Source organism: Pan troglodytes, chromosome 3, assembly GCF_028858775.2.
Source record: "Pan troglodytes isolate AG18354 chromosome 3, NHGRI_mPanTro3-v2.0_pri, whole genome shotgun sequence".
Taxonomy (NCBI): Eukaryota; Metazoa; Chordata; class Mammalia; order Primates; family Hominidae; genus Pan; species Pan troglodytes.
The window spans coordinates 182,202,669-182,230,227 of NC_072401.2; the positions used below are offsets into that span (position 1 = coordinate 182,202,669).

General features: G+C 38.4%; 1 protein-coding gene across 19 annotated transcripts in view; it reads left to right on the forward strand.

Annotated features, from left to right (window-relative positions):
• TENM3 (teneurin transmembrane protein 3) overlaps positions 1–27,559 on the forward strand; it is a 2,732,592-nt gene that overhangs the window by 472,043 nt on the left and 2,232,990 nt on the right. For all 19 annotated transcript variants that reach the window (XM_054683934.2, XM_054683938.2, XM_054683942.2 and 16 more), the window contains exon 3: positions 8,783–8,820. The gene's annotated coding sequence lies outside the window, so the exon portion shown is untranslated. The remainder of the gene's footprint in view (positions 1–8,782; positions 8,821–27,559) is intronic.

Genomic DNA, 27,559 nt, shown 5'->3' on the forward strand with positions numbered 1-27,559 from the left:
GTGCAATTGCCACCAAAGCCCCTAGTCACAGTGCCTCTAAAGCTTTCTATTGCCAGGCCCTTGTGCTGTGATTTCATTTCCATCACAATGCTTTTGGGGTTGGGAGCTTGGCAGGGCTCTCTCTGCCCCTTTCCTGACTTGCTTTTTTAATAAGCCAGGAAAGCACTGCCATATGTGGCTGAATCTTGGGTGCTATAGCATTTTGGAAATACAGCTTCTCCAGTTCATGTCCATGGCAACCCCTCTCCAAATGTTTGCAGGATCAGCATGGCTGGCAAGAAAGTTTTCAGTGTCAGAAACAGCTAGGTCCAGAGTGGCACTCCTCTGTGATGCATTGCCCTCAGAGCAGAGACCAGTCTGCTGGTCTGGAGTCCTTCCACCTGCATGATAAGTTTCCTTGCATGAACACTTTGTCTTTTTTTGCAATCTGGCCTTGGTCTTTGGCAGTGCAGATATTGGTAAAACATTACAATTCAATGGTAAGGAGGAGGCAGGTGGGAGCTTCAGGTCCATGCCCCTTTGCTCCCTGGAGGTACTTCTACCTCTTGTGCAAATCCATGGGCGGAAGTTCTCATCCATCCTCACCTGCAGCCAGCCCCTTGTGTAGTAAATTCAAATGAAGCTAATCATATTAAGGAAGAGCTTATAAGCAACTAACTCTTAGCCATTGTCAGACCCTTGTCCAAGCAAATGTCCTGCAAAAATGATTTATGGTTACAGCAATGTTCACGTGGAGACTGTCTCACAGCTTCTTTAGAAGAGTTCTCTTTTGATACAGATCTTGAAGTGATTGTTTTTCTGTCCTGGTTTACCTAATCAAACTCATTCATGTGAGCCACACATGCTCACTCCCTCTTGCTGGCAACTTCTCCTCCAGTACTCCCGCCCAGCCCACTGCACTCATCAACTGGAATCCCTGCCTGATTGTCTCCTCTGCTGGAGCCTCTGTTCTCTTTCTAATTGTGAAGTCCCCTAGTGTGAACCCTCTACTCTTTTTTATCTTTCCATAGGTGAGATCATCCACATTCTGGTGCCAAATTCCATCTGTGTTTTTACATTTAAATTTGTTTCTGCAGCCCAGTGATTCTCAATCCTGAGCAATTTCGCTCACTGCCTTGCCCTCACTCAGCCATTTCTGGAGACATTTTTGGTTTTCACAACTGGGTGGGGGAGACACTGTCATTAAGTAGACAGAGGCAAGAGGTGCTGTGACATATCCTACAATGCAGACATGCACAGGACAGCCCCCAGAACAAATAAATATCTGGGCAAAAAAGTCTATAGTAATGAGGTTGAGAAACATAGTCTCTCTGTTATGAACGCATGTTATGCCACATTGCCACTGAAATGGCGATGTGTGCCTCACACTTGAAAGGGCTAAAAGAGAAATCTTTATTTCCCTCCCTGAGTACGTTTTTTTCTCTTGGAATCCCATCCTGGGAGCATAGTCTATCTTACCTCCCAGAAACCTAGGAGTTGGCTCAATTCCTGTCTTTTTCACATTCTCACATCTACTGAATCAGCAAATTCTGTGAGCTCTACTTCCAAAATTTATTCTAGCATCATCTATTTCTCTTCATGTCCATTGAAGCCACCACACCTGACCCCCATCATGCAGTAGCCTCTGAATTCTTTTCCCAGCGGCTGCCTGAGGCCCCTGCTTTCCATTCCCATAGCGCCTGAAGAACTCTTTTTAAAACACGAATTGGACATCTATTTTCGTCCCTGTAGTAAGTAGTCTGCTCTCACGCTGCTATAAAGAAATACCTGAAACCGGGTAATTTATAAAGTAAAAAGGTTTAGTTGTCTCATGGCTCTGCAGGCTGTATGGGAAGCATGGCTGGGGAGGCTTCAGGAAACTTACAGTCACGGCTGAAGACAGAAGACAGGCAGGAACTTCTTACATGGCCAAACAGGAGAAAGAGAGTGAAGGGAGAGGTGCTACACACTTTTAAAGCAGCAGATCTCGTGAGAACTCACTCACTATCACGAGAAAGGCAAGGGGGAAGTCCGCCTCCATCATCCAATCACCTCCCACCAGGCCCCGCCTCCCAAACCAGGGATTGCAAGAGTTGGGAGGGGCCAAAATCCAAGCCATATCACTCCCAAACCCCCACGTCATCCTTTTTCTCTTAGCAAGTGACCCTCAAGTTCTAAATCTTGTCTCATATCCACCTTCCAGATCTTCTTCACAAGCTTTCTCGCTCTGAGAGGCTTTCTCCTAGCAGTTTCCAAACTTTCTGCCTTCAGGCCCTCGCTGTTGTGCTTCCTTCTTCCCGGAGCGCTCTGCTGCTAGATCCTCCCAGGCTGCCTGCTGCTGCTCATCCACCCAGGTCGTATCTTCTGAGCGCACTTTCACGGCCATGCAAAATACAATGGATTCTGTCACTCACACACTATTATCATACCCTGTTTTAGTTTATTCAGAGAACTCAGTACGGCTTTGTTCATTTTGTGACTGTTTTCAAAACTCTAGACTAAAGGGTCCATGATGCCATCTTTCCGTGCTTCACTTTAGTTGCTGCTCAGTAAATATTAATTAAATTAATGATGCTGGCTGGACGCTGTGGCTCACACCTGTAATCCCAGAACTTTGGGAGGCAGAGGCGGGTGGATCACGATGTCAGGAGTTCAAGACCAGACTGGCCAACATGGTGAAACCCTGTCTCTACTAAAAAAAATAGCTGGATGTGGTGGTGGGTGCCTGTAATCCCAGCTACTCAGGAGGCTGAGGCAGGAGCATAACTTGAACCCGGGAGGCAGAGATTGCAGTGAGCCGAGATCGTGCCACTGCACTCCAGCCTGGGCAACACAGCAAGACTCCATCTCAAAAAAAAAAAAAAAATAGAAACGGTGCTGTCCAGCAGTACGCATAACTAGAAATGAGGCCTCAGCTGTTAGAAAGACTGATACTGAGGCTTAGTCTAGAGGGAATAATTCTAGAAGTGAATTTAGAAATGACAAAATAGCAGTGTGGATCCACATGTTGGGGCTTCTTTCCGGAAGTCTGCCTTTCTGCCAACATTCACATGCCTTCTTTGATCCCTCTCTTCTTGTAATCCACTCATAAAAACAATCCTGCAAGACATAACACTCTATTTATTTTTATTTATTTTCCAACTAGATTACAAGTTGCTTAAGGGAGAAGATTCTTGTTTATTGTTGTATCTCTTGTGGCATAGCCCTGGACCTAAACATGCTAGGCTTTCCTGTATAGCTAATATACTTCAAATTGGGTGCATGGAGTTTGTGATAGCTCTTTGCTACTCACATTTTTTCTTACTCTCTGATTTTCTGATGAGTTCTAAATAATTGAGACCTTCTGGCATTTCATATTTAGAAAAATCTGAGCTTACATAATAAATGTTATTTGATAACTATTATAGCAAAAAGTAGAAAAATAGATTCATTCAAATCATTATAAAAGCTAGCCTATATTGAAGGCTAATTATGAGTCAAGCGGTATTCTAACACCTTTACAAAAACTGATTCATTTAATTATAACACAGTAGCCCTATAAGATGGTGCCTATTATTTTCCTCCTTTTGCACTTAAAGAATTAGTAGTAGAAAGAGATAAATGAGTTACTGAAGGTCACCCTGTAGTGAGGGGGTATTGAGATACCCTTTGAACGCAGATAGTATGACCCGTGAGTCAGTTCTCCTAAACTCCAGCTATTCACTTTTGATAAACACTATGCAATTGATTTCTTAAAATTCTTTAAACCTTTCAAGTAACAAAATCCTTTCTACCTAAATGCAACTTTTTAAAATTCCACAAGCTGACTTACTGCTGCATACTCTGTACAATTAAACATGTTTCAACCCTCTACTAACTTCAGTGATAAATAATATTTCTGCTTTAGGTTATGCATGACAAATTCTTTTTCATCATCTCTAAAAATGCAAGACCTCAGAGGAATACACTAACATATCTTTCCACAGTAGAGTGGGGGAGGGTGAAAACCAGGAAAATAAGTTACTCCAATAATGCATTTTGGCATTGTAATGGTCCATTTCTAGCAAAGAGCAAAATAGACATTATATAACATGCTCTTATTTGATATAATCTTTTTAAGTTTTGTGATGATTACCATCTAAATAAATCAATATGAGCAAAATTTAAGAATAAAGATAACCAGAAAAGCTTTTAATTTTCCTTTCTATCAAAAGGAATATATTTGTTATTCCTAACTACAAAGAATCATGCTAATTTTCACAAAAGCCTTAAGATTCAACATACTCATCAGCAACAGATTCACATAACAACCCATGAAATGGACAAATAAAAATCTACATTAAAAGAGCATTAGAGGCCAGCCTGAAACAGAGAGAAATGAAAATATTTAGAGTCAATGTCTTGCTAGGTAGCCGATTCAACTTTAAGAGCCATCTGGTCCTTTTCATGCTCCATATCCACTGTCCTCTATCAATGTAGACATGGACATGGTTTTTGGTCCCCTAATTAAGTGGAATCAATGTGGAATGGTAGGCAAGTGCCACACAACCATTTCCATTTTGTTTTTTGACAAGATATTTCCCACCGATGATTAGGTTTCGAAAGGATCTTATATCAAGGCCAGCCAGTATATTCACTTTATAGATTTTTGCCTTATTTACTAAATCTTAACTTTCTAATACATATCTCAGATAATCAAAAGGAGAAATACCACCATTATTTTCCAGATAAAGAAACTGTGGTAGACAGGTATAATTTAAAAAGCTGTCCAGCCAGTTCTGTAGCAGGGATGGAGCTTCAAGTCAAGGAATTGAAGTAAAATCCTTTCCTTACCACATAGTAGCTGTAAAGCCTTAAGATAACACACATAGGATCTCTTAGTTTTAATGTCCTCAATTATAAAATGAGAGTAATGTGTATAAAAGTGCTGAGCCCAGTCTACTGAGATTTTTGCTGAACTTTAAAAATCCAAAACTTAAAAAATCTGAAAACAAATTTCATTATTTTCTCCTTCCCTAATTTTGCACCCCTTTTGTTTCTCTTATGATCTTTGTGTTAGTAAATGGTGCTTCAGTCACCTAAGCCCCAAATCAGAAAGATATTCTATAAACTTCTGTTCTCAGATGGTTAAAACTATCAATTATGCTTTCCAAATAAGTTGGGAGCCTCTCTCTTTCTTTACATTCTCATGGCCATTGTGTCAGTTAAGACTTTCCCCATTTCAATTGTGGGTTAATGTAAAGGTCTCTTAACCAGCTTGCTTCATTCAGTGTAGCCATCCGCCACGTTGCTAACTTGATTATCCAAAACAGAAATATACCAGCCTGCCTTTTTAAAATGATCCACATTTCTTCTGTTTAAGAAGTTGGATCATCTTAAAGCAGCATACTGATCTAGGCCTTCCAGAATTATTTCCTCCCTCCTTCAAAGTCTTTCTCTAATTTGGGCAAAGTGAGCACCCTGGAAATATTCTAGGCTGTGAGGTTGCCCCATATCTTTGACCTTTGCCTATCCATTTGTCACTGTCTGATTGTCCGATTAAATACCACTCACTCTTTCCTTCAACCTCCAAATAACGAAAAATAAGTTACCTTGCACACCCAATAACTCCTATGTCTCTCTCACACACACACACACACACATTCTCACAAAAGGAGATGAACTTACCCAGAAGTATTGAACATGTCAAGAAAGGTGGTACATTTCAAAAATCGAAATGCTCATGCTCTTTTTTTCTTTTCTTTTCTTTTTTTTTTCTTTTATTTTTCTTTTTTTCTGAGACAGGGTCTCACTCTCTCACCCAGACTGGAGGGATACAATCATAGCTCTCTGTAACCTCAAACTCCTGAACTCAAGCAATTCTTCCATCTTAGCTTCCTGAGTAGCTGGGACTATAGGCGTGTGCCACTACATCCAGCTGACTTAAGAAAAAAAATTATAGAGATGGGGGTCTCACTATGTTGCCCTGGCTGGTCTCAAACTCCTAGCCTAAAGTGATCTTCTCACCTTGGCCTCCCAAAACACTGGTATTACAGGCATGGGCCACCACAACTGGCCTCCCAGCTTTTTCTTCTTTATCTTTTTCTGTGGATAGTTCATTTGACGATCAGTTTCTGAAGGGAAGGGTCTATTGCTTCTCCTCACACTAAAATAGTGTTCACGCCTCACCCTAAAATATTTTCAAAGAGGACTTTGCAAAGCTGTTAGAAGAGCTAAATGGCCACCTCTCTTCCACTGAACTTATGTCTATCACCAGCGCACTCAGGTAGAAGAGTTAAGGTCATTTGCCGCAGCCCTTGATTGGGAAGCTGATGGATAGGAATGTGCTTCTAACCAGAGAGAAGTTGGCAGCAAGACTGAGAAATGACAGCCCTGGCTTGCACAGAATGAAGCCCAGATATCACTTAATTGGTGGCCTTGATTTGGGCTATAGTCCAGCTATTTATAACCTGATGCATTAATTGCATACTGTTGTGATGTTACTTTGAGCTGTTTAGGGAAATGTTTTATCATAGTTGTTTACAACAGGGAAAAACACTAAAAATTGTTCACACTTTGACTGTTTGTATAACACGTCATGTGAGTAGCCATCAGCTTTTAAAGCTCATCAGCTGCTTGCATCTCGTCCCTTTGGGTCATGTTGGGCAGCCTTAAGATGAAATGGTAACTTTTCCTCCACAGAGTGGTTGACCATATGCCCCCGGTTTGCCGAGCCCAGTGCTGGATCACATTAGTGTGCTAGCATCTTGTTCATTTACTTCCTTCTTTAATCTCAAAAGTCTTCCAGTGTGAGCAATAAATTTTATGTCCACTCTATCCAAAAGGGGATTAAGCAGAGGTCAGAATTTGTCTCTGCAATGCTTGAAAATGGAAAACTGAGCAAAAGACAACTACAATATTGCAAAAGGGATCCAGCTTAGGATTCGAGGAAGATTATTTAATGAGAGGATGTTTGGGATTCAAAAGTTAGAGCAAGAATTAGATGAGGGAAGTGACTTTCTCAGCTCTCGCATTTGCTAAGGTCCCAAGGCTGAGAAAGGAAATAGGGATGCACATTTTAGCATAAAAGAAAGGCCAGTGTCTCTGCAGAATGATGAGTAAGGAGGGTGCTGGGGAAATTAGAACAGAGAAGTCAGCAGGGTTCTGAACAAGTCTTGGAGACCATGTCAAGGATTTTCAAATGAGCGATAAAAAGAAAATGTTGCAATAGTTAGGTAGGATTGAAAGTTGATTATACCTGCTTATTAAAAAAAAAACACTCAACATCTGTGTGGATAAAGGATTAGGGTTGGGGTTAGGTGCATGAATAGCGAGAGAATTGTGAAGACTCTTAGCAAGCTAAAGTAATAGCCATTTTGAGAGACTGTGGAAATTCAGCTATTGTGGCAGTAGTGGGGGAAGAAAACTGTTTTTGTGTGCTGGTTCAGTAATAAACTGTTTATTTTCAAGAACTAACGGAACTAAAACTTGAGAGATTTATTTTGCCCTAAATGCTTCTGTTTATATCAAAGCAAAGAGACATCTTAAAATCATCTCTGTAGACGGATGAAAATTTGTATTAATTGTTTCATTTACCATTAGTCAGTTTTGCCTTTAATTGCTTGAGAGGGCACCATCAGGGAGGAAATGCAGTTCCAACGAGTGCAATATGAGAGACAGGGCACCAGGAGAGGAAGGTCTGCTCAGAAGCAGAGCCATTCCCAAGGAGCCAAGAGAATTTCCAGACCGCCACTCCATCCATCTCTGAGCACCCGACCCCTTTCTAAATCTTGTTAGAGAGTCAGTCTAGGACTGGAGTGAGAAGCAATTTTGCTGTCCTGACAATTTAACACTCAAGTTAACTCAGATGAATTTGCAACATCATCTACCTCTGTTTACAAATTAGTATCTACACTTATCAATTTTGCAAGCACTGGGATTTTACTTGTTTTGAAGAGACAATAAAACAAAGTTAAAAACAATTCTCTGTAATTTGAGAAACTCAAACGTCAGCATTTGTGACGTACAGAGACAGCTGAAAAAAATGCATCTGCGTAGTCTTGCATATGCAAATAAAGCAGAGTTCCTAAGGAAATTATACTCGATACTTTTGGTTTTCACTTCTGAGAAAACCAATTCAGGTCCTACGGGAAAGTAAACAATCAAAAGAGTTTCTTCTGCTGCTGTTTCTCCTTCTAGTTACCCAGTATATCCCTCCTTTCCTCTGGTTGGGATTAAATGTTTTATTGATTCTGGCCAGCTTGTTTCAAGTATACGTTGCATGAAACCTTGATTTTACCTTATTTTATCTCAGTGATATTTGTGAGGTATTGTAAATAAAAATCTCTTGGACGTTAATGCAGCACAGTGAAAAGTATATAAGGAACTCAAATAACTAATGTAATATTTGAAAAGAGTACATTTGATATTAATAACTTCTACCCAGTGGTATTTTATTTTTATTTAGTAGAAATGAAATTCTCTATGACACCTAACCTTTAAATTTTCTGGAATAGACCTTAATTCACATGCTTCTCATTATAGACATTGAGTGGAATATGCTCCAATCTATACCCATGACCTGGATAATGTGCCCCGTAATTTCTGTTTTTGCTCTCAGACATGAAACTCATTAGCTTTTGTGGTTTCAATGCACATGCAATGAACAGAAAAGCGTTTAATTATTACCACCAAGGAGGTGATTTTCTTTTTGGGTAAAAAAGAAACTAAATGAGGTCAGGAAAAGTTTTTTTAAAGTTGTGCTGTAATTGTGCTTAGTATAACAATGCATCATTCTTTATATCATTTACTGGATACCAATAAATGATATGTTTTATTTTAACAGGCAATTTGCTGCCAGAAGTGTGTTTTCCTTTTTAAAAGGTAAGTGCCTTTTTAAGAGGTATTATATAAAATTATCATCATTTCTGATTTATAGCTTTGAAGAGCCTATTAATTTTAAAGCCCCATGGCTGACAGCTGTGTTGTTCAAAGGCGAGGATATATAGTATTAATTATCTTAAGCTCCAGATTATCGTTCGTGGTGCTGACATTAAGTATAAAGGACAAACTGGCACAGTTTTCTATTTTAGTAAGAATAATTAATTAACCTGGTGATTTTTAAAAGAAATACCTGTTGAAGTAAGATACAACTAACACCGTTCAGTTTGATCACATTTGTTTCAGTTCTGGATGGAAGTAGATAATTTTCATGGAAATTGCCAGTAACTTAGAGTATGGCCACAGTTTGCTTTTGTTGTTGTTGTTGTTGTTGTTGTTGTTGTTGTTGTTGTTGTTGTTTTACTGGTTTTTCTTTCTTATTTGTTTGGTTAATTGGAGTCAGAGAATGGGCTTGTACATTTTGAAAGTTAAAAACGTTTGTGTCTGAAAGATATTACTTAACAATAAGGACTGTACAGTTTTGACTAGACTACATTTATATTTTCAAATTTTGCAATGTATTAGTTTCAACCATAAGTTAAATTTTAGAGCTGACTCAATCTAGTATTTAAATTTTCAAGAATTCTGTGATGTTTGAAAGCAAACTAAATGCTTAAGTAGAGAACACTTTGTGCTTTATTATGTACCCAAAAATGACTACTTCGTTGTATTATTTCTCAGCTTGTCTTTCCCTAAGCATTGATTCAGACAGTGAAAACATAGAGGGGTGATTAATTACTGTATTCCTGGTATAGTTTTTGTTTCTCTAACAAGTCATGGTGAATGTCTTCAGAAGACACCCTTCTACAGCATCCATGGCAAACATCAATCTCTATTACTGCTCTAGCTTGGAAGTTTCACTTGTTTATACCTCTTGGTTGAGTATCATCACTTTTTTACTTCTATACGTTTTGGATGCTGTAACGAGAGAAACTTCTTGCCTTTAGGGCATTTGAATTCAGCTTCTGCTTATAATAACGGAGCAACTCTGTGTGTAATTATGTTGCCAAGATAAGTAAATTAATAAATTATAACTCTTTCCTCCACCTAATAATTGTTTATTTACGGGGTTGTATTTCTGCTATCAGGTAATGTTGGTGTATTAGCTTGATGTATTAGCATCATGCTAACTATCACAGCTAGTTATGTAGTTAGCAAAGCAATGTATTTTACAGGCACTTCGCATTTTGAAAATAGCACGTCTGTTACTTGTAAATTCCTGCTCTCTTACGGTAGGAGCCCATAATTCTGTTAAGTAAGTTACCAAGAATTATATTTAAAAGTACAATTCACAAATTCTGCCATGTCATGGAAGTTGGTAACTATGACAGAATTACAACGAAGTTCTTTTTTTATAAGTTAATCTTAAGCTATGTAAATATATGATGTACAGGTTATGAGAGCCATGGTTTAGACTACATTGCAGAAAAACAATCAAGAAAAGTAAAAAATTTAACCATTTCGAAAGTTTTTTTCCCCTCCTATACAAACTGGGTAGTAAAAAGAATGTAGACTTGAGGATCAGTTAGAACTCACTTGTAGACCTACCTCCAGCTCTTACTTGCTGTGTGACTTCAGGCAAGTTACTTCACCCCTCTGAGACATTTAAATGAGTTTTCAGACTGAATATAATAATACCTATTTTGCACAACTGCCATAAACATGCTGCAAGTGATTTGTTGGTTCCCTGCTTTCCCCTAAAAGTCAATCTCATCTTGTGTACACAGCCTTAGACAAATTCCTTATTGCTGTATCTGATAAAACTATAATTTTATGGTAAGCTTGTCTCTTTTTTTTCTTCTATGTATATAAACTTTGCCTTGAATATACTAACCTGGTAGACTATTCACATCTATAAAACATAACATAATATCTTGCTAAACTCTGTATAAAGATGCTGCCTTCTGTTGGTGTCAAAGTATACACCCATGAGATTGATTTACAGGCATTTTGTGAATGCAAACAACTCTCATTTTAGTAAACTCTTTATGAATCTTAAATACTTCTTTCCTTTTTTGTCTTCTCTTCAGTGCCCTTACTTAGGCTATTTCTTGTCCAGAGACCTAGTCCTCTGTACTACATACTAAAGCTTAGAACTGGGGCCCTGTTCTAGCTTCTTTTATTCCTCTATTTAGGAAAGCATCTCCTTACAATCCTTTCTCTCCCAACTCTGCTGGGTAATTGAATAGCTACATGACTGAAAATGTTTCAATAGCCTTTCAAGGTAGTATTTACATTTTAATGAGCTTTTGTAATGGTTTAACCTAAATACAAGGGAATATGATGATCTCTTTGGTATGGGGAATAATTTGAGGCCCAAAGTTATTCCCAGGCAGCCCTGTAAACTTATAAAAGTAAGGTTGCTTCCTCTCCATGCTTGTTATAAAGCTTCTACATGCATACAAGGCTTCACGTAAATATTCTCTTTCTCTTTTTCCCCTTTCTCCCACTGCAGATAAAAAATTTCAAATGGACATAAATTGATATCTAGTTCTCCTCTGAAAATTGTGAACACATTATTTTAAATCTTCTCTGTACTATTCTCCAACCCCTTTGATTTTTTAGTTGCCTTCAAAATTTTAAGAATAATTTATATGTTTTGCTTATCACAAATTCTCATACACCTGAGCCAAACAGTTTTGTTAAGTTTGGGGGAAATCATGACTTTTGTGTTTCTGATCAGGAAACAGAGAAGGACATGACTTGGCTAAACTCGGCAGAACATCGGTTAATACTGGGGTTTCTGACACCCAAAGCAGTTCAAATTGTCGACGTCATTCTATCACGTAAAAGCAATTCATGTGCTATTTTCCTTCTATGGATTTACTCATGCATATGCAAATATGAGACAAGAAAACCAGACAAAATGTACTGCATGTGGTAATGTGACTCAGCTCCTCAATAGCCCAGCCCTCCCCAGGCTCCTTGCCAAAATAAACTCAGTGTTGACAGGGAGCTTGATGTGTTTTAATAGCAAAAAGCCAAAAATGAAGATAGTTTACAAGTGATAAATGAGAGATTCATTTTTAAATGGAATTCTCTGCTTGAATAATGCAATGTATATGTGACATTAGTAAAGTTCTGGGAAAAATGATAGAAGACCTATATGTCACATTTTGCCAGGCATAGTTAACTAATCCTGGTGACTAAGAAAAAAGGACAATAGATTGCCCTGAGAACTTGTTAATTGACCCTTAAATGTCATTCCAAGTGCTTTAATAATAAAGAATTGAAAGTCTTTGACATTTGTTGATTTTTTATCTTGTAGTTTTCTCTTGATTTATTTTCTATTTTTACTGAAAAGTTACTGCTGGATTCTAGTGCTTTCAGAAAATACCTTTTTTATCTCATCATATCATCTATGTGAGCCTAAATTTCTTATGGTTTGCCTCACTCTTCTCAAGCCAAAACCTACTAATTATACCTACTAATCACAAAACAATTTCTTCCCCAATCAGACAAATGGATGTTTTTGTTTATTCTTTGCTTCTTGATTGTTTTGAACAGTAATCCTATATTAATTTTGATAAATCCACACACTGATGTTAAAATGATCATAAAAGTAGCATGTGATGAGTTTATCTAGGCTTATAGGTTAGAAGTTGGATAGGGGTGTCCATTGTGAGCATTGCAACTATATGAGAAGCATTCAAATCTAAAGTTAACACTTCTGAATAAATTTTATTTTTTAGCGTGCAGTTTTTCCTAGAAGACTGAAAAATCCAGAGACTTTTTTTTCTTTACATCTAGAATGTCCTGCTTGCACATATTTTTTAAAACCTACATCATGTATTGTTGACTTCCTTGCCAAAGGCACACATGCATTTCTATTTCATTTTTTGATAATTCTGATATTGTACCTAGTTCTCTTGAGCCATGGTACCTCTATTTCATTTCTGAATCAAACTCTCTGCTTCTTTATAACTTCCAACTTTTGACATGTTTTCACTGGCAATTTGGTCATTAGCATATTTGTGAGATCGAACTTTATATCACTATTTCAGGTGAATATGTAAAGCATAGAAAACCAGATAAAATGTTGGGTTTCTTTAAATGAATTTCGTCTCTATAGAATAAAATTTAGCATTCGGTCCTTTTTTCCACATATCATCACACATTTACTTTTATACATTTACCTTAGATTAAATGTGTTTGCCTCACACCACTTGAGAGAGTGATTAAAGTGCATGCTTGGGCCACCTTTTTCTCCTCAGAATTCCCAAGAACTAGTTTTCTTAATTTAAATAATTACCATAAGTACAAAAACTTCATATTGAAAATCGGTCTAGATATTACAACTTGAATTATACAATAAAATAAATATGAGCAAGCTTCTCTTTCCACAATGAACGTTCGTTATAGAAAGAGCATCAAATGCAGCTCCTGGATTATGGTGAATTTATAGAAGACAAAATTTCACCATCACCCAATTGTTCTGAGATAACTACTACTGGCATTCCAGTGTTCAACTGGACTTTTAATGCATTTATTTATACGTAATCAATGTTATGGCAGCTGCTCAGATATAGACTAATCTCTTCTTGCAGGCCGTTTCACCTTACTCAGTTTCCGTTACCTGTGGTCAACCATGGTCCAGAAAATATTAAAAGAAACATTCCAGAAATAAACAAATTTATCCATTTTAAAATGTGTGTCATTCTGAGTAGCGTGGTGAAATATCATGCCATCCTGCTCTGTCCTGCCTCATATTTGGGCCATCCAATTGTCTAGCATAGCCACACTGTAGACACTACCCACCCATTAGTCACTGATGTGGCTGCTTCTGACATCCAGCCATCAGCAGCATCATCACTGTGAGTCTTGGTCTGGGAACCTACACTCATCCTCCTGTATACTTTAAGCTATCTCTAGATTATATGTAATACCTAATACAATGCATATGTTATGTAAATAAGTGCTCTAATGTATTTTTATTTGTATTATTTATAATTGTAAATTTTTAAATTAAAAAACATTTTGGATTATTTTCAATCTGGGGTCAGCTGAATCCAAGGATGCAGAACCTGTGGATATTGAGGGTCCACTGTATATACTTATAATTCTTCTAATTTACTATTAGCTATTGTTGTTAATCTTTTACTGTGCCTAATTATAGTAAAACTTTATCATAGGTATATAGGTATAGAAAAAAATACTATATATCGGATTCCATACTATTTTTATTTATTTATTTATTTATTTATTTATTTATTTTTATTTTATTTATTTTTTCTGTGACAGAGTCTCACTCTGTCACCGAGGCTGGAGTGCAGTGGCACGATCTCGGCTCACTGCAATCTCTGCCTCCCGGTTTCCAGCGATTCTCCTGCCTCAGCCTCCTTAGTAGCTGGGATTACAGGCATGCGCCAACACATTCGGCTAATTTTTGTATTTTTAGTAGAGACAGGGTTTCACCACGTTGGTCAGGCTGGTCTCAAAATCCTGACCTCGTGACCCACCCGCCTCGGCCTCCTAAAGTGCCGGGATTACAGGCGTGAGCCACCGCGCCCGGCCAGGGTTGCTTACTCTTCGTGGTTTCAGGCATCCACTGTGGGTCTGGGAAGGTATGCTCTCAGTGAGTTGGGGGGCTACTGTATTCCAAGTCCCTTTCTTAAATATGCTGTTTCCCATCCCGCCCTCTGTCCTGAGAGGCATCAAGGTCTCTCTGGGTCTGGATTTTGTCTGTCAGGGAGAGAGATAGCCAGGGAGATGAGAAGGAGATAAGAGAGTGAGATCAGGGTTTCTTTCTCTGGCTCCCTCCCTCCAAGATCACCTCAAGCTGTCTGTGTCCCTTGGCCACAGTTCTCAGTTCCCCTCCAGGCACACTTCCCTCAGCAACTCTCTTCTGGGTTGTAGGAACTGCCCCTTGTCTGTCCCTGCCACCCTAGGCACGGTAAGAATTTTCCTTTGGAACTTCTTGGGGTTTTCGGAACATTCCACCTACACCTTTATCAATGGTTCCTTTGTTTTGTTTGTTTGTTTGTTTGTTTGTTTGAGGCGGAGTCTCGCCCTGTCGCCCAGGCTGGAGTGCAGTGGCGCGATCTCGGCTCACTGCAAGCTCCGACTCCCAGGTTCATGCCATTCTCCTGCCTCAGCCTCCCGAGTAGCTGGGACTACAGGCGCCCGCCACCATGCCCGGCGAAATTTTTGTATTTTTAGTAGAGACGGGGTTTCACTGCGTTAGCCAGGATGGTCTCGATCTCCTGACCTCGTGATCAATGGTTCCTTTCTTTAACTGTCTGGGAATTATCCTAATAAGAAGGAGGTGCCATCCATTCCTAGTTGGAACATTGACTCGTACTGCAGTTTATACGTGGTTTTATCGCCTGCTTCTGATTTTGCTCTACAATGTGTCTTGAACATCCTTGCTTGTTGTTCGGTATCATTTTTATCACATTCTAACAGCTTCAGGCTACACGTGTACCACAGTTGAACATTCATCTTGTTTTCTAGTTTTCCCTCTTAGTGATAATGTCATAAGGAGAACCTCTGTACATATGTACAACCTCTGTTAGTCCCTTCAGATAAGTTCCCAGAGGTGAACTAATGCAAGTATTTCCAAGTGGTATTTTATTATTCATGCTGCAGATTTATTATCAAAGAAACACTCTACCATTCTTTAGCTGTGCTAACTCCATGTTCCCTCAAGCAGTTCTGCAGTCACTTTGAAAGTCCTACTGCTTGAAAATGTGAGACACTGGATCTCCAGGCTCGAGGATTTCCTCCATTTATGTTCCAGGCTTTGTTTACGTGTTTGGATTGCCTACTTCTGATTTTGCTCTGCAGTATGTCTTGAACATCCTTGCATGTTGCTCAGTATGATTTTAACACATTCTAGCAGCTTCACGCTACACAGGCTCCATCATAAGATCATCAACCTACTTTTCTTTCTTTTTTAATTTTTTTTTTTTAAGATGGAGTTTTGCTTTGTCACCCAGGCTGGAGTGCAGTGGCATGAGCTCAGTTCACTGCAACCTCCTCCTCCTGAGTTCAAGAGATTCTCCAGCCTCAGCCTCCCGAGTAGCTGGGATTACAGGCACGCACCACCACCACCATGCCCGGCTAATTTTTTTTTTTTTTTTTTTGAGATAGAGTCTCACTCTGTTGCCCAGGCTGGAGTGCAGTGGCGTGATCTTGGCTCAGTGCAACTGCCACTTCCCAGGTTCAAGTGATTCTCCTGTCTCAGCCTCCCAGTAGCTGGGATTATAGGCATGCACCACCACACCCGGCTAATTCTTTTATTTTTAGTACAAATGGGGTTTTGCTATGTTGGCAAGGCTGGTCTTGAACTCCTGACCTCAAGGGATCTGCCAGCCTCGGCCTCCCAAAGTGCTGGGATTACAGGCATGAGCCACTGTGCCTGTCTAACTTTCGTATTTTTAGTAGAGATGGGGTTTCACCATGCTGGCCAGGCTGGTCTCTAACTCCTGACCTCAAGTGATCTGCCGGCCTCAGCCTCCCAAAGTGCAACCTACTTTTCTTAATTAGCAACAGGAGTTCCTTATGCCTAGAGACCAGGCCATGTTTACGTGAGCCATAGAAGCCTTGTTACTAGCGGGCTGTTCTGTGCTGTGTAGGGCCATCTGCCTAAACGCCTTCAGCTTGCATCTGGCTCTAATTCACTCATCCTTTACACCAGTTCTTCCCCATTCAGAACACAAAAGTTGTTATCATTTGTCCCCTTCCCCCTCTTTTGTCCCATGGAGTTAAGACCTAACGTTGGCTTCTCAGCCTTTGAGCTCAGAACTTTCTATCTGTTGGGCCTTATTCACCTCCTCACTTGTTCCTTGTCTGCCCATCTCTGTATCTCCACAGTGATCTCAAGCTTAGCAGAGCAAGACTCACAATAGCCTCTTTAGAGGAGATCAGACAGAAAAAAAAATCTGCTTACACCAGTATGGTTGAAACACAGGGTTTCTAAAGGAGCAGCAGAGGACCTAGGAGACTTGAACTTATCCAAGAGCATTTGGGGACAAAACTATGAACCACATTCAAGTATTTGAAGGATTAAGGAGGAAACAGTGTCCTCTAGCAACTTCACATTTACTTAAGAGTTGAAGATGCCCTTAGATTTTTTTTCACCCACTGGCAAGAACATAAGTCTAACTATTGTGGTTATTGTTCAAACCATATAGACGCCCATCTTCCACTCTCAAAGAACTGCAGTTGAAATAAATGGCAAATAATGCAAAAAGTCAGGCTTTTCCCTCCTTTTTTGTTAAATGGAATTATAAATTTCATACAACTCAAATATTCCATTTGTAACTATAATAATGACCTAGGTGATATAGAAATTGTCACCTGAGTTATCAGCATGTTCCTACATCTTGGCTAAAAGCCCAGAAAGAATAGATTTACAGAACGAAAATCTGGAGTGTTTTATATATATTATAAATACTGCTCTCACTGAGGAAAATGTGTGTTCGGAGGCAGCAACTCTTACAAGGAAAATGTAAAATTTTCATATACATCATTTAGTTGAAAATATTCTCCTGTCATTTCTACCTCTGCTTAGCCCAAAGAAAATTAATCATCGTTCCTGGAATACAAACAAACAAACAAAAATGTAAAATACTTCTCTTTTTTTGTGACTTTCACTGTTTTATGTGTGTTTCTCAAACCTGATTTTCCCAGAAATTGGACACCCTCAAACCTATTTTCAGGGGTTCATGAGTTTCCCATGAGATTTTTATGATTAAGTGTGCATCTCTGTGTTTTTATTCTTCATTAATCTTTAAATATGTTGATATATGAATGCTAATGGGATCCTGATTAACCACCTTATAATACTGTCTACCATGCAATTTCAAATTGTACTGCTATAGTTTGTAAGAAACCATAAGGGGACAGGGAGAGAGAGAGTGAGAGAAAGATAAATCAGTTAAATAAAGTGTTAACGTTAAGTTAAAGCCATCTGAAGCCAAGAAAGCTGGAATCACCTGTTTCACTGTCGTTAGAATGCAGAAAATTGTTGGGAGAATTAAGTCATTACTTGACAAATAATACAAAGTGGAATTTATAAAAGTTTCCACTTTAAAATTTAGTAATATTGCAAGTTGCCATTTAGTCCCCTCTAAACAACATTATCAGTGATAATATATTATGCCTCTTTTATTTATTTTTCAGACAGGAAAGTTACATGTTTTCAATATATATATTTTAATTGAAACATAATAATAATTGTACATATTTATGGGCTACAGTGTGATATTTTGATACATGTAAACAATATGTAATCAAGGTAATTAGCATATCAGTTATCTCAAAACTTTATCATTGCTTTGTGTTGGTAACATTCAAAATCGTCTCTTCTAGCTATTTGAAAAATTACAATAAATTATTGTTTATGATAATCACTCTATAGCTCTATAGGATACTAGAACTTACTCCTCCTGCCTAGCTGTAATTTTGTTTCTGCTAACCAACTTCTTTCTATCTCCCCTTCCACTTACCCTGTCCCGGCTCTGGTAATCACTATTCTACTATCTACTTCTAGGAGATCAACTTTTCTAAGGTCCACATATGAGTCAGGACATACAGTGTTTATCTTTCTGTACCTGACTTACTTCACTTAACATAACGTACCCCAGGCTCATCCATGTTGCTGTGAGTGACACGATTTGCTGCTTTTTTATGTAAAAAGCTTGAAACGGTTACTTTAAGTTGTACTGGTTTTACAGATTTTTAAAGTTTGAGGGTACTTTTTCAATTTTATAAGGGCTAATTTGCTGTTTATAAGCAGATAAACAATATTAAGTGCACTTTAATAAAAATTAAGTGTGATAACATTTTTGTGGTATTTTGTATATTCTTTACTAAATTTTGAGAAACACTTAATATTGGTTATTCTCTCACTATCCAGGATCAGACATATTTATTTTTGAATTATATATTTTCCCCAACACTATTTCTTCCATGTGTTCAGTTAGCCATTAAGTGTGAAGGTTAAATTATAGATGTATTCTTCAAAAGTAGCTCAGGGACGTCTGCAGAAAATGTGGCTATGCTACATACAAATACAGTGGTCTCTTGGTATCCTTGAGGAATTGGCTCTAGGAACCCCCACAGATACGAGAATCAAGTCCCTTGTAAAAAAAGAAAAAGACTATTTGCATATAACCTATGCACATTCTTCCATATACTTTAAATCATTTCTAGATTACTTGCAATGTTACCAGGAAGTACACAAATCTTGGTTCTTGTCTAAATTGGGAGAAAGAATTCAGCCAAGAGACAATTTAGCCAAAGAGGAGAATTTATCGAAGGAAAATAGCAGAGAGTTGATTTAGAGTGACAGGACACTCTGAAAGACGAGGCAGAGTGGGCTGCTGAAAGAGAATGAGCCAGTAGCAGCCCTGAGAGATCGGCATTCGGTTTTTACAACGTCGGATTTTTCTTGAAGTTTCCATCCCTGTCTTAAGTCTCCATCTTTTTTCTTTATCTAGTTTTCTCGCTGCTGCCTTGTCTCCACCTCTCCCCACCTAGTTCCCATCCCAGGTTTGTGGGATTCCCCCTTACTGTCAGCTGATGCACCTGCATAGGCCCAGTGTTGGATACGAATTCTACCTAGTGGTGGTGTTGCTCATTACTGCCACCCCAGGAAAGCCTCATAGCAGTTAAATCTGCACTTACTGTGCCTTTGTATATCTTAGGAGTTTCTCCTTTGACCTCTTCCCCTCCTTATCGGCATTTAGGTAGCTACATTCTGACAAGTTAACTGCAGAGTGAGCAATTACTGGGCGTCTTAAGGGGTGTTTCTTTCTGCAGATATTTCCCCTCTTGTCTGGTCATCCATAGCATGCAGGTTTCTGGTTTCTGGTGTCAGGTTTTCCAGACTTGCCTTTTTTCATGCCCCCCATGTCCCACTCATGTCTAACTCTCTGCCTACTCTAACCATAATACCTAATACATTGTCAGTGCTATATAAACAGTTGTTATACAGCCTTTTATTATTTTTATTGTTGTGTTATTTTTATTGTTGTTTTTATTTTTTAATATTTGCAATCTGGGGTTGGTTGAATCTGAGGATGTAGAACCCATGGACACTGAGGGATGATTGAATTTCTTGATATAACATAAATCTCGGCCGGGCGCGGTGGCTCATGCCTGTAATCCCAGCACTTTGGGAGTGTGAGGCAGGTGGATCACGAGCTCAGGAGATTGAGACCATCCTGGCTAACAAGGTGAAACCCTGTCTCTACTAAATACACAAAAAATTAGCCAAGTGTGGTGGCATGCACCTGTAGTCCCAGCTACTCAGGAGGCTGAGACAGGACAATTACTTGAACCCGGGAGGCAGAGGTTGCAGTGAGCCGAGATTGTGCCACTGCACTCCAGCCTGGGCGACAGAGCCAGACTCTATCTCAAAAATAAACAAATAAATAAATAAACAAATTAATCTTAACTGCAGTGTCTAGAAAACCAGAAGATACTACACAGAGACCATAAGGAACGAAATGAACAAGTATGAGGCTTCACTGTGGGTCATGAAGGAATTGGCAAGATGATTCAATATCTAAGCAAGTTGACCCTGTGAAGATGTGAAGAGCTCTTCTACTGATTGCTGAAAGATCTGTTTGAGTTACTAGGTTCCTCTTGGCCTCTGGTTCTACTAGAGGGAAACATCTGCAAGGTTCACATATTCTTTCTTATTAATAAGTGTGGCACATAATTCTTTAGTTATCATTTTTTACCTTAATGCAATATGTCTAACCATTTTGCCTTCATTCTGCCAATCTATTCCATACTATCATTCTTGCCATTGCTAAAGTAACACTTCCATACCTTTTTTTCACTTGCTCAACAACTTCCAATATTTTTATGTCCAGAGTTCTTACCATGGCATTCAGTGCGTCTCCTCCTTAGCCTACCTTTGCAAACTTACCTCCTAATCCGTTGCATGACCCTCTCTTCCAGTAAGCATGCTGTACTCACTGATGCTAAAATGTAGCTTGCTCATTTCAGCCTGTCGTCCATGAATCTTACTGTGCAGTCTCTAAATCTATCTCCCACTTCTGAACCCCTATTTTAGATGGTGCGTGAATACTAATTTTTCATTGAACTACATTTTCTGATATCTGAAGATGTTTCCCATATTCCTCTGGTTAGATAACAATCTTCCTTGGGGTGGAGTTTTATTTTTTGTAGCCTCTAGTGTGGTGCTAATCCTATCATAGCACTCAACATTTGCTGACTTACTCTAGTTTGGATTTTACCTTTAGTTTATATTAAAACTATAAACTGTTAAACTATGTTGCTTTATGCCATGTGACAACACAACAATTGATGCTATATAATAACAAAATAAATAAATAAAGTAACCACAACAAAACGTTTTGGCCAGAAGTAAGGAAACTAGATTCTAATCCCAGTACTGGGTCCAAACAACCTGCATATTATTAGAATATGGGTGTTCCTTATATGCAAGCAGCTCATTTCAGGATCTGAGAACTACTAAACTCCACATCTAATTTATCTAATGCTCAGCATTACCCTAAGTATAAACCACACAAATGTGGAAAAGATACTTTGCAAAACTAAAAATACCTGATTATAATATAGTATAATTAATACAACTAACTGAGTAATTCTTCAAAACAGGGAATTTATTTATTTGTAGATATAAATCAAGATAACTTCATGCATATTATAACAATTATACATTGCAACCCTGACATAATCTATTTTTCTTGTTATCCAAAGGGAAAACTTAGCTCCTTAAAATTTATTCAGATCTCACCTCTGTGTATTATTTGAGAAGGTGGGAAATGTCGGACAGATTGAGATCTGTGGTACGGTCACTGAGTCAGTACAGAATATTGTCTTTGATGGTGGTACAAAGGAAAATTTTATAGGAGAGTATGGTTGCTCCTGTGGACGTCAACCTTCAAAACTCAGGAAAGTTTGTTCCTCTTCCAAAGCCATTGGGATCTCAGCGGCAGACTGACACTGATTTTCCTGGTGTTGAAGAACAGCAAAGGAAGATTGTGTAATATCATCTATGTTCTCAATATGCCCTATTTCAGTCTGCAGTTGGGGCTCCTCTCATAAAACAAACACCTGTGGAAGCTGAAACTCTGGAAGTTTTACTGCCAAATGGTCGTTTAACTAAACAAGAACAACTTTGTTCAGAGAACGGGATGGAACAAAAATGAAGCTCCTATGCAATCAGTTCAGAAGCTTTTAGAGAATGACACTTTGAAATAATGTCTCAAATACAAAATTTCCAGAAAGGTTTTAGTAAGTAATTTTATAATAGCATTTTAAACAGATGACTTATGCAGATGTAAATGTACATTCAAGGGGATATTGGCCTTTATAATTAGATTTAGCCCCAGAAACACTCCAGCCTCGTCAACATTCTTACAGTTCAACCATAGACTAATTAATAGATATTTATTTGTTTTGACACGTTGGGGACTTTTTCAATTCATTTAGGCAACAAAATGCACATTCTTAATTTCTTTCTCTCTTCTTCAGGAGAAACCAAAGATAATAAAAGTGCTATATCGTTAGCCTCTACTCTTTATAATGCCACCTCTATAAACAACATCCTTATTAGTAAAATATGATACAAGTGCCCTTAGGGTAGAATCAATGAATATTTATTTAGGAACTGGCTTTTGGCCAATTTTTCTGTACCCTAAAGGCATAAATATTATATACCAAGGAAGTTCAATTCCCATGTACTTATGATTTTTTTCTCTGCACATTTGTAAAAGGCAGAAGTATCTGCATGACACTTTCTAAAACTCATTTGTCAAAAGGTTCACCTGTGGTTGGGAGCTAAAATCGGCATTTCTGGTTCATCATAAAATGTTAAAGAAGTATAAATTCTGGTTAACTATCTTAAGTTAAATAGCTAAAATACACAGGAGAGAGTTCTCATTATCTTAGTCTTCTAAATTTTGAGCCAGTGGCTTTAAGAAATAGTAGGGGGAAAGTGGTTAAAACGAAAACATGTATCCCTGAAGTCAGTCTTTGAGACAGAGTGTTGAAAGCTGGCAAGCAATTTTTTCAGAACATTCTCTGTGTTGTCATTATGTCTTCTTGTGGAGAATGTGTTTGCCACACCTCTCAGCAGAATCACTGTAATTCAATGAACAGGTAAGTTGAATTATGGATGTTGAAGCCACATCTTGCTAAAGGGAACCACAGTCCTAACAACTCCTTGAACAAAATGCTAGGGCTGCTCAATAGAATAGAATTCCCATGTTACCCATTTTTTTTATGACTCTCCACTGTACTGGGATGTGGGCAGGAATCACGTCTCTAGATCACTTGAAAGTAATGAGGGACAGCTTGAGAAATATTAAATTTTTATCACTTTCAATTCTCTGCTACTACTTTTAACAATTAATTTGTATTTGTGTGTAATACTGATTCCTCTTTATGCCCTTAATGTTTTTATTAAAACATAATGTGCTCATAAACACAGAGACTAAATCTTTTTGCTTTTACTAATTTAATTTTTAACAAATGTTGTGCATAAATAGGAACTTCTTAAACCCTTGTGATTGTTATTAAACTTGTCAGCATTAATTGAATGTACTCTTTCTTCCTTTGAACTTGAAAACACATTCAAACTGTCTTTCATGATACTTAACGCAGTCTGCTTGGTATTACAGTTATTTGGGAATAGCCTTTCCTACAGTATAACACCAACTATCTAAGTTCTACACCAACTACCTGGCTCGTTTTTGTCAAATACACAATCGATACTGATTGAATGATAAGTAATTGTTGCCAAACAGAATTCACTACCAACATAAACCATGGACTTACACATTCTGTAATACCTCCTTACATTAACTCTAGCTCTGCAGCATAGATAAACATTCCTAGAAAAGCTGGATGTGGAGATGTGAATAAAGCATGTGCAGTAAATACCAATGTTGGGAAAAAAATTCTGTGTTTCAGAAAATCAAACTACCTGTAGCTAGTTGGGGAATGATGAAGAAATAGAGAAGTCTTTGTGGGGTTTCAGGAGCCATTTGATTCAAGTAAGTCGGTGAGTAGCCTGCCCGACCGGAGGAAGCCAGACTGACCCGTAATGACTCCAACCATCCAACAAGTGTGGATTGACCGCCTGCTGTGTTCAGTGTGACATGGAGGGGAGATGAATTTTTAAGATGAGAGAGGAGGCCGGGCGCGGTGGCTCAAGCCTGTAATCCCAGCACTTTGGGAGGCCGAGGCGGGCGGATCACGAGGTCAGGAGATTGAGACCATCCTGGCTAACACGGTGAAACCCCGTCTCTACTAAAAAATACAAGAAAATTATCCGGGCTTCGTGGCGGGCGCCTGTAGTCCCAGCTACTCGGGAGGCTGAGGCAGGAGAATGGCGTGAACCCGGGAGGTGGAGCTTGCAGTGAGCCGAGATCGCACCACTGCCCTCCAGCCTGGGGGACAGAGCAAGACTCTTGTCTCAGAAAAAAAAAAATAAAAAATAAAATAAAAAAAATAAGAGAGGAAACTCATAACCTTCAGGGATGTAAAATTGACAGAGAATGGCAAGATAAAAGAAAACCCAACATTATTGAAAAGTGTGGTGCTTGAAGTCACTGCTGAGAGATTTGAATGATAGAATCCCAGGAAGCCAGAGGCTTGTGGGCAATATATGAAATGAGATAATGGATATGAAAATGCGTTGTAAACTGCAAGGTGCTGTAAAAATGTGAGATATAATCATTATGCGGCTCACTAGAAAGAAGTTACAATTTTCTGGCTAGCCCTTTTGAAATGATGTATGAGTTAGCCGTGGGAGATAGAGGGTATAGATCCAACCACCAGTTGGATAATGGCCGGTTAAACTGATCTGAGATACCAAAGGGAGCAGGAATCAGAGGTTGTTAGTAAGAATTTACATTTTCTTCTTATTAGGACTTCAAGAGTTCCTACTATACACATTGGTGAACAACAGGAGTTCATATGTAGGTCATAATACTAATGACTTATTTACAAAGAATATTCCCACAGTCATTGTTATAAATGGGAGAAAGAATTTTCAGCCTATCCTCAAGGCAGGTTAACACTGTCATATAAATCATAGTATCTGTATGTATATCAATTGTAGTCGCCAAGCTTTCTTGGAACTCTATTAGTAAAATGTTTTAAGAATACATGTTCTATATATTATAAATCCTTTGCAGATATTGTATCCTAATATATTGTGTGCATTATAACACATTTGTAAAAATAGAAAGTCAAAAAGATAGGACTGAAAAATAAATAAACACAAATTAAAGTTCTACCTTTTTTTTTTTAAACTGTACTCCAGGGATTATCTTCTGCACCCAAAGTTTTGTTTACACTTCACTTTGACGACTTGATTCACAATGCACCATAGCACAAAACCATCATTTGTCACAATAAGGATATTTCCATTAGAAAACCTATATTCATTTCTTGCTGAGGATGCCCAAAATATATTTCTTTCTGCAGCATTCCTGACAAGCAAACACTCTCCTCCAGACATTCCTATCAGCTTGGTGAGCATATGGAAACTACTCCAACTTTTAGTCAATTTTGTGGTTACAGGCAAGCCCTCCAGCAAGATGGGGCTTGGGGGCAAAAAAAAAAAAAAAAAATGAAGAGTGAGAAGTTAATGGAATGCTTAAGTCATAGCAGGAGACTTAAAAATTTCACTTGTTTTCATTTGCTTGTCCTTCATCTTGTATGACACCCTTAGTCTGTGTATGTAAACACCATATGTAGGCAACTTACCAATATATTATGGATTTACATCACTAAAGGATGGCATTTGCACAATACAGTATTTAATTTATTCTTATTTAGATTTTGCACGGTAGAAACTTAGGTCCTTAATTTTTTATTACCCCTCTTTATGAAAGAAGCTTATCAAAACTCTCTTACTATACATTTAGTGCAATTTACACTACTTCCCAGTATTTTGTATGGTTGATACTGCACTTTGACTTCTAAATCATAGAGCTCCTAGAGTATACCTCACTTGTATGTATAATTATAATACATCAATGTTTTTGATATACTAGTGATTCAAAGCATGTGTTTAAGTGGCATATTTCTCACTGATTATACACACCCATTCTATTCAAATAGTGTAAGACACAGAGCATTGTTTGTTAGTGTAATTTAAAAATTAGAACTTTATTCAGAAGTTGGAGACATCGGAGTAGGTAATACCCAGGAACTGACAACTAATTAGACCTCTTCATGTCGAACTGGAAGCTAGAGTAAGTGTCAAAAATAGGTACTATGAGAGTTTGCAAACAATGCCTGGGAGAGACAGGTATATATATTTAGTCTAAGATCCCATAAACTGGGCATATTGACAGCCAATATGGGGGAACCCTCTATTCCAAGCTACTAGTATCAGGGTCAGGAAACAGAATGTGTCCATTTCTTTATGGGTCAAGTTAGATTCCTGAGGTTAACTGGGGCAGTGAGACAGAATACCCTGGCACATCCTTGCTATGGTTGAGAAGAAAAGATCAAGCCACCTCCACCAAACTTTTCTAGGGTCATTCCTATATTGTAGGTAATGACCATTCCTAATCTTTAAATTATTAGTAGGGTTAAAGCTGCTCCAGATTAGGAATTCCCATGCTTTTTGAGAGTAACCAATTCCCAATAAGCTTTCAGGGTTCTCTACCAGAACTGAGACCTCCTGCAGTCCAGAAAGAGGAGGTGTGGACATATAGCAGGGATGCTTGTTCAGGGCCTGCACTATCCCTTCTCAGGGGATTTCGTTGCTCTCAAATTGGACCCATGCCATATGTTTTTTTATCACCTGTTTTTAACTTTTTGTTTAGTTCCTTATGACTACGTAAAAATGAAAATACACAAATACACTAAGAGCCTCCTAATGGACGGTTCAAGAATTGCATCAGGAAATTGCCTCATCAGGTTCCTGGGCTATCTTGCTCCAAAAAGCAAAGACCACAATAGTCCCATCTTGGGCTCCACATTGTTATAACTTCTGACACAGTCCCTTCAATGCATACTCTACTTGGAAGAAAAAAGAACTATATTATTGCTCCTGTTTCTTTGAGCATCCTTCTGCTTGAAGTTTAAATGTAGCTCAGAAAACTATCATTTTCAGACCTTACCTCTGTCTATCTCATGACTTTACTGCTAGATCCAAATGAATCAATAGTAACCATCAAACTATCCCATGCATCAAACAAGTAACCCTAGGAATCACAAAATATAGCGGGAATAAATGACAGGCAATGCATGTTTTATAGCCCATCATTTAATGCCTTAACTACAGTATGCACTCATTTAAAGATATTACTTTGCTCTAGCAAACAATAAAAGCAACTGAGTATTTATTTGATTGTTGCCAAATGCAGTGATCCCATCAGAATGATTTAAGGAGACACAATTGCAGCCCGTCACTGACAGGGCTTGTTTTTTTACACACTAGAGAGAAGTGGTCAATATCGTTGCAAAGAAGCATCATTACACATGACTAACTAGCTGGGAAAATAAAAACAAATGGGGAGGGAGTGACCAAACAATCATGCAAGGGTAAGTGGCAGATTTGGAGTCTATCACGTTTGCTTTGGGGAGCTAAGGGGGAGCTCTACTCCAATAATTCGTAAATAAAGAAAAGATTTCCCTGTCACTTACTTAATAATTATTGCTGGTGTTATTTATTGCTATTTACAAGAAACATCAATGCAAAAAATGCTGAGCT